Below are 8,409 nucleotides of genomic sequence, written 5' to 3'. Positions count from 1 at the left end.
GGGGCCCCTAGTGCAGGATGGCAGCTCAAGCAGCGGTAGGCTTCCCAGTGCATGGAGGACGGGCGCACTTCTGGGAGTTCATCCCCTCCAAGTGCGGGACTCCGAGGACCGGCGCGTGCCAATGGGCCTGGGGCTCCGCTCTGGGAGGGGGCGGGGCTTCGTTTGGCCCCACCCCCAGGTCAGGGTGCGGACCACAGGGGTATGTTTTGTGCCAGCTTTAGTCGCTCCACCATCGGTCACCCTTCGGGGAGCATGGCTCCTGTCTGAGGTTAGCGCCCCTCCGTTCTCCCTGAGCAGAAGCCCCTGTCCCTTCCCTTCTGGGTCCCTGACCATAAGGTGTCTCTGCCAGGCAGGGACGTGGCGGGAGAGTAAGCAGAGAGCCCAGATGCCCCCCTGTTGCCTGGAAACCTACAGGCGCAACTGTTGTCAACTGTTGGCAAGTGGAGGCCGAGGGGCTGCACTCGGGGCCGGGAGATGGGCTACTAGGGGACCCTGCAGCCGGGAGTCAGGCAGGAGTCCATCCCAAGGGACCGCTGGGTCCCCAAGAGGGCTGCCAAGAGAAAGAATGCCGGTCTGGCCTGGGTGTTGAGAAGCGTGTGTAGGACCCAGAAGCTGGGGGAGCGAGGCTGGGGCCCCACAGCCCAGGCCGCCCCCTTCCTGTCTCAGCCCACTGAGACATCCGCTTCCCTTCCGGAAGCCCCCAGCCCACTCTCCTGCCTACAGAGTTGACCTTCGGTCTTGGAGCTCTTGTTCCAAGCACTGAGACTTGAGTCAGAGAGTGGTGCTGGCCCCAGCTGTCCTGAGGGGCAAACCCCAGGCACTAAGCCCTGAGATGTGGCCTCCCCTCACCTAGAAGCCCCAAACACAGGGCCCGAGGGAAGATGAGCAGAGCTGAAGTCCACAGAGAGCTTACCACATGCCGGGCTCTGTGGCAGCATTCTGTGCGGCTCTGCTCCACCTGGCCCTGACGGAAGACCTCCAAGTGGGGCGCGATCACCATCCCTAGTGGGACATATAAGGAAACTGAGGGTCACAGAGACGAGGCCCCTTGCCCAATGTCAACAGCCAGAAGTGGCTCCGCTGGGCCCAGGCGTGGGCCACCCTCCAGACTGCTCCCCCCAGCTGAGACCACTGCTTTCCAGGGGGATAAACTGAGACCCAGAGAGTGGAAACATGCTGGTCCATCGGTCCCTCCAAGTAGGAATTAAGATTGCTAATAATAACAATAATCAGATTGTTAATAACAGACTCGTAGGTTATACTTTTTTTTGGTTGTTTTATTTTTAATTTTTTTTAATGTTTTTATTTATTTTTGAGAGACAGAGAGACAGCGTGAGCAGGGGACGGTCAGAGAGAGAGGGAGACACAGAATCCAAAGCAGGCTCAAAGGCTCTGAGCTGTCAGCACAGAGCCCGATGCGGGGCTTGAACCCGCAAACCATGAGATCATGACCTGAGCTGAAGTCGGATGCTTAACCAACTAAGCCACCCAGGCACCCCGGTAATTTTATTTTAGAGAGAGTGGGAACAGGGGTGAGGGTCAGAGGGAGAGAGAGAGAGAGACAGAGAGAGGGAGAGAGAATCTTAAGTAGGCTCCACACTCAGCACAGAGCCTGATGTGGGGTTCGAGCCCATGAACCATGAGATCATGACCTGAGCCGAAATCAGTAGTCAGAGGCTCAACCGACTGAGCCACTCAGGCGCCCTGAACATTAGGCTTTAAAAGCAACGTTAGGTTCCTGTAACTTAGGGCTTCCCCTTGTTCACCCCCTTGAAATGCCCCCAGGGGACAGGACGGACCCTCCCCATTCTCACAGTGGGCTCTCCTCACCAGGTGTGGGGGGTCCAATCCATGTCTAGCTGGTCGGGGGGGAGGGCACAGATTCCTCAGGTGATTCGATGCCCCTCCCCCACTCCTCGGTAAATGATGGGGCTGGAAATGCTGGATTTACATATGGGGAGTGGGGAGACTGAGTCACGGAATGGGAAAGAGGCTTGTTCTTCTGACCCAGTGAAAATAGATTTTAATCTCACTGTCATTCAAGTGCCCAGCACGGGACATGTCACCATGAGCCCCCAGTAAGCTGGGTGTCATTATCTCCACAGACAGAGCCTGGCGGGGACAGGAGGGGGTCACAATGAGCCAGTGACGAGTTTGAGCCCAGGTTTCCCTGACACCAGTGCTCTTTCCAGCGCCCCATTGTCCTAAGGTGACGGTGTGGTGGTGACACAGAGGAGGAGGGTCACAGAGAATAATTTTAGTGCGAGCTTCCTGTGTGCCAGGTACTGCGCCAAACCCATCACAGGCATCAGACCGCTGATCTCCACCAGCCCCGGAGGTAGATGAGCTATTTTCCCCATTGTACAGATGAGCACACTGAGGCCCTGAGAGGTGACATCCCCTCCCAAGGCTACATGGCTAGTAACAGTGGCAGTGGAGGTCCTAACCAGGGTCTGGCCCAGCGTGGAGCACACGCTTCCACGGAGCAGGGGGAGGGAGGAGGAGGGCTCGTGATTCATCCTGAAATGGAGTGCGGGGTGCTCCAAGACCGGCATCCCCAGGAAGGGGGGCCCCTGGGCCTCCCCGCTGCTCCCCACCGCTCCCGCCAGAGTCTGCACTGCCAGATCCCAGGCGATCTGGGCCCGTGTGGATGCCCCAGAAACACCGCTCCAGTTCAAGGGCATTCCAACTTTGTACGTTTAGTAATACACACACCCTTTGACAATGTCAGTCATGCAGGGGCGCCTGCGCGGCTCAGTCCGTTAAGCGTCTGACTCCTGATTTATGTGCAGGTCATGATCTCACAGTTCCTGGGATTGAGCCCCGTGTAGGGCTCTGTGTTGACAGCACAGGGCCCGCTTGGGATTCTCTCTCCCTCTCTGTGCCCCTCCCCTGCTTATGTGTGCGCTCTCTCTCTTTCTCTCCTTCAAAATAAATAAGAAACCTAAAAAAAAGTTAGTTATGCACATCCTGAGGTAGAAAACAAATTGCAGAGCTGCCCTTCCAGGGGAGAGCAGGAAGAGAGGGAGCCGGGGAGGCCGCAGTCAAGCTCCCTCGCGCCGCCCCCTCCCACCCGCAAACTCACCTCCCACACCCCTGCCGGAGCCTTGGCAGTGACCCCTGTTCTGAAAACCTCCAAAACCAGGCCAGGCTCTCCCCGCCCCCCACCCCCCGCGCAGGTAGAGTCGATCCAGCAGCTCTACCGGCCCCCACGTCCCAGAGCCACGGGATCGAGGGGGGCTGGGGCCCACCTGGGGGTGGGCGTTCGTGGGGACTCGGGCAGAGCCAGCTCCCCGCGCTGGGACAGCCGCCCCAGCAGCCGGAACCGATCTCCAAGACAGTAACCACTGCAGCCGCAGCCACGTGTGGCCATTGACATTTAGATTAATTTCAATTAAATTAATTCAATTCCTCAGTCACACTCCCCACTCGGCAAGTGCTCCCCGGCTGCCATATTGGACAGCACCGAGAGAGCACTTCCGTGGTCGCCAAGGCTGCCATTGGACAGCAGCGCATCCGTTACCGGAATGTTCCATACCGGCTGGTACCCTGCGGCTGCTCTCAGGCCTTCACGTGTCCCCGAACCCGTGCCCTCCCAGCCCTTCGTCATAGGCTGTCTTATTAGTCCCCATTTCTCAGATGAGGAAATGGAGTGACAGCAAGCTCCTAGCAGGAATCACAGCCACACAGAGATGGAGCTCCGTTCTCTTTCTCCACTTACCAGCCAGGCCTTGGGTCCCCGCTCACCCTTGGGGGTCACTCGCCAAGTGCCAGACCCTGTCCTGGGCCCCCTTGCCAGAGCCTCAAGCAGCCCAGCAGCACCCCACCCCCACCCCGCCAAGTGTCTCTGACTGCCTGTGTTGCAGAGGAGGAAAGTGGGGCGCAGAGGGATGGAGGGGCTGGCCCAGGGCCTCACAGCGGGGACTGCTCCTGGGGCATCGGGCCCCTGGCTTGAGCGGGCTCACCTCCTATGGCCAAGACTGGGCTTGCGGGTCCTGTGTCCAGGGAGCTCTCCATTTTTCCCCCCATCTCCGACCTCCTCTCGTGCCCTGTCTCCTTTCCTGACTGTCAGAATCTGACCCCAGATCTGTAAGGAGAACTCAGCTCCTCCCTCTGCCTCACCAACATCTCCTCCAAGTTCTGTGACTTTTGCAAATTTGCCGCACGCACGTCTCCTTCCTCTCCCTCCTCTCCATTCCCCACAGCCCCAGCCGGGCCTCACCCGCTGCCCCCTGGACCCCTGGCCCAGCTTCTCCCCATCTTTAAGCCCCCCCCCACCCCTGGAAGTTTCCTCAGAGGGTTCTTTCCAAGTCCTCCCCTGCCCCAACACCCCAGCACGCCTGCCGCTGATCAGTGGGAGTAGGATGTCTTTGTAGCTGCGCCCTCACCCCCCACCCGCCTCTCTGGCCCCCAGGCCTCCGCATCCAGGGGCTCTCTCGTCACCTGCACACCTGTGGCTCCTGCTTCTGGTCGAAGCTTTGCTATCACCTCCTCCTGACTCCCCTCCACCGGCCATGGGGGTGCTTCTCCTAGACATTCCCGGGACCTCCCCCTTCCCCCACACTCAGGCTCCCCTTCGGGCCGCCCCTACCCCTACCCGGTGCCAGCAAGGGACCTGGTGGTAGGGGGTGCTCCCTCGCTTGCTCTTCTTGCTGCAAGTGTCCACTGAGGCTTTGTGGGGGTCCGTGTGTCCTGGGCACTGGGGACGCACCCGGGAGCAAGCCAAACTCCCCGCCTGGAGAACTCACCTTCTGGGTGGGAGACAGGCAATAACAGACTGAACAAATCTCTGTCTACAGGGTACCCTCGGGCCCATCGGAGGGCTGGAGGGTGTAGGACGGGTGTCGGTGTAAGAGGTGGGGGCAGGGCAAGTCAAAGGCTGAGCCCCCAGCCCGATTCCTCAGCAGCCGCTCCAAGGAGCCTGAGCAAGCCTTTCCCATGGTTCTGCTAGCTCAAAAGTTAGGGAAACATCGGTTCCCCGGGCCTTGGGATTGCTTTTATTCGAAAAGCTTTCAGGACAGGCACTGGTTCAGAGGGACACACGTGTGAAGCTGTTTCATCCATCCCTGAAGCCGGCTCTGCCCATACCCTTCCTCCCCGACCAACCTAACAGCTCCCAGCCTGCGCATATGACAGGCATCCAGAGAGAAGTGTTCAGCTCTCTCTGCCTTTGATGTCTCTCCACCCTCCTGGCTCTAGGCTCCACTTCCGCCCCAGTCCCTCACAGTCGGGAAGTTCTTCTTTAGATCTAACCTCCATCCCTCTTGCTGCGATGGCAGTCAATCTCCTATCTTTTCTCTCACCTTCTGAACTCCCCCCAGAAAAAATGAGTATGCCTGACGGGAACGTTCCCTGCTTCCCTTCTCTCCTCGCCCCACCTCCCCTGGGCCCCCGAGTTTCCGATCTGCCATCTGCCCGAATCTTCTCAGGCATAGTGCCCGAGATCTCTCAGAGCCTGGGCTGGGGAGGCTGGTGATGCTTCCCCAGGCCCGCAGTTCCCTCCTGGGCTTTCTCTGCTCTCCTGCCCTGCTTACAGTCTCTCCGTCTCTCTGGCCCCTTGTGCTCGGTCGTGGTGTGGTCTCTAGCCTCTGTCTTTGTTCTGCCTCCCGATGTCTCTGCCCCTCTCGGCCGCGCCCGCCTCCTCTCTCTTTGGGCCCCCTTGCCTCTCTGGCTCTGTTTCATTCCTTGGACCAGGTTGGGGTGGAGAACAGGCAAGAGGCCTCCCCCCAGGGCGCTGGGGTGAGCGAGGCGGCGCGGTGGCCTGGCCAGGTGCTGGGCCTTGGCTTCCAATGCCGGCCGTCCCGAGGACGGGCTGTGCGGCCGGCCATCGACCAGGGCCTTCAGCCCTCCGCACCTGCTGCTCCACCCGTAAAATGGACACCAGGACAGGCCACGGGGAGATGCCGGTGGCTGCAGGTGTGGGCAGTGCTTAGCTCGACACCAGGCGCAGAGTGGGCGCCCAGGGGCTCCCAGGAAATGCTTCACGTGGCTATTAGGATTTCCTTAGGATCGCACAGTGGGGAGCTGGCAGTCACGTGACCCCTGTCAGCAGGGGGTGGAGGGGAGGGTTGCCTTGTCCTTTGCAGTGGGGGTGGGGCCAGCTTTGCAGGACGCCGGCTGTTGTTCAGCATGCTCCCACCCCCACCCTGAGAGACTTTTGTGGGACTAACCTTGCTGTCCTGACAAGCTCTGGGGTCTCTGGGACCTGGAGGCTGACCAGGGCGGGGCCATAGCTGCATGGCCTGGGGCAAGGGACTTTGCCTCTAGGTGCCTCAGCTTTCCTATCTGTGAAATGGGGGTCACAGCAGCCCCTCTCCGAGGGCCCAGGGGAGAACTACGGTTATTGCTAGTACAGAGTCCAGAACGGTACCCATGAATGCCAGGTACGTGGCGGACACTGCCATTGGTGGAGGTGTTGGGACCGCTCGGACGAGAGGCTCCGAAGGGGAAGGGTGAGCCTCACAGCACGACAGTTAGCGGGGCGCAGGCGCTGCCCCTGGGACCTGCCTCTTGGGACTCTAGAGTGTGGTATCCGGGACCTCGCCATCCAGTGGCGGTGAATGTGGATGTGCTGCCTCCTGGGATGGGCGGGGACCTCCAGATCAGGGACGTTAGAGGTCCGAGCTGGAGAGGCTGCAGCTGCTGGCATGAGTCCTGGGCTGGGGGCGGGTGGGTCTCTGTGCAGCTGCAAAGAGGGGAGGCGGTTAGTCCGGAGCAGCAGGGACAAACCGCCATGACAGCTCAGTCACTCACCCCTTCACTCAGTTTACTGAGCGCCTCCCACGGGCTAGGCACCCTCGTAAATGCTGGGAACCGAACTGTGCACAGAACAGATGCGATGCCTGCCCTCAGGGAGCTTACACTCAAGTGTGTGGGCTTGTAAGAGGCCAGATGGCGATGAACGTTATATTGAGAAGTACAAGAGGGAGACGCCTGGGCGGCTCAGTCAGTTAAGCATCTGACTTTGGTTCAGGTCATGATCTCGCAGTCTGTGAGTTCAAGCCCCATCTCAGGCTCTGTTCTGACAGCTCAGAGCCTGGAGCCTGCTTCGGATTCTGTGCTTCCTTCTCTGCCCCTCCCCCACTTGCGCTTTGTCTCTTCCTATCTCTCAAAAATGAATACACGTTAATAAAATTTAAAACAAAAAAACTTTTAAAAAAGTACAAGAAAAGAAAAGTACAAGAGGGAGGGAAGGTTCTGGAGAGGGGCAGGGTGCTGTGTGATGTGAGGGGGTCAGGATGGCCTCACTGAGAAGGTGACACCTGAGCAAAGACCTGAGAGGAGGCAGGCACAATGGCTGTGGGGAGGGGGTGCTCTGGGATCCAGAGAGGGAAGAGCAAGAGCAAAGGCCCTGAGGCAGAAATGTATGCAGCCTGGTCCTGAAGCTGAGGAGGCCAGTGTGGCCTGAGGCCAGTGAGTGAGCAGGGGAGGAGACCGGAGCTGAAGCCGAGCAGCCCAGCCTGAGGAGAGGGGGCCTGGGAACCGAGGCCGGGCCTCCTGCCCCTGCACCTAGTGAGGCCACCCCCCTGGGGAGGGGCTGTGCGGCAGAGGAGGGCAGAGTCTGGCTTGGATGTTGACAGGACCCCTCTGACCCCAGTGGGAACAGACTGGGAGGGAGGGGGAGACAGAAGCCAGGGACCAGGGAAGGACTCTGATCTCAGGGGGAGATGGCGGGGTTGGGAGATGGCTGGGGGCGAGGACAAAGGGGAGCAGATCTGCATGTGGCTCAAAGCTAGAGCATTTTTGCTGAGCATTTAGCAAGTCGACACCCAACAGCCCTATGAGGCTGACACTCTTATTACCCCCCTCCCCCCTCCACCGGGATTTCCTGCAGCTCAGAACCACAGTCACTGGCCTGAGGTCACACAGCAAAGGAAACAGTCCCCCTGGCCCTTGATCCACGCGCTCTAATGTTGCCACTTACCTTCTGTGTCCTGTGGATGCCCTGGGCTTTGGGCGTGGAGGTGGCCTTTGTCGGCATGGACACCAGTGCTTGCACACAGTAGGGGCTCAGAAAATACCTGCTGGCTGGCCGGCCGGGTGAATGGAGGAACCAAGCGGGGCCTCCCTGCCCATTTTGCAGAAGTGTATGTACGGGGAGGCGCCCAGCCGGCTCTGGCTGAGGGCCAGGGGAGAGGGCTGCATCTGGGGCTGGTTTCTTTGTGGCATGAATGGGAGCTGGTCCTTGGCTGCAGGACTGGAGGCCGAGGATGTTGGCCCGGGAGGGATCGCTGGTATGTCAGTGGTGGGGGTAGGAGTAAATGGCCGCAAGGTGCAGTGAGGGGCTCTGGGGGCTCCCCGGGAGGTCCTGCAAGGAGAATGTACTGGGCTGTCCTCGGCCAGGGCTGGGCTGGGGGACAGGTGCAGGAGGGGTGGCTGTGGCCAGTGGTGGGGGGGTGGGGTCAGCCG

This window comes from Suricata suricatta, chromosome 16, assembly GCF_006229205.1.
Source record: "Suricata suricatta isolate VVHF042 chromosome 16, meerkat_22Aug2017_6uvM2_HiC, whole genome shotgun sequence".
NCBI lineage: Eukaryota > Metazoa > Chordata > Mammalia > Carnivora > Herpestidae > Suricata > Suricata suricatta.
The sequence above is the reverse complement of the archived record's forward strand: the minus strand, read 5'-3'. Positions refer to the sequence as shown.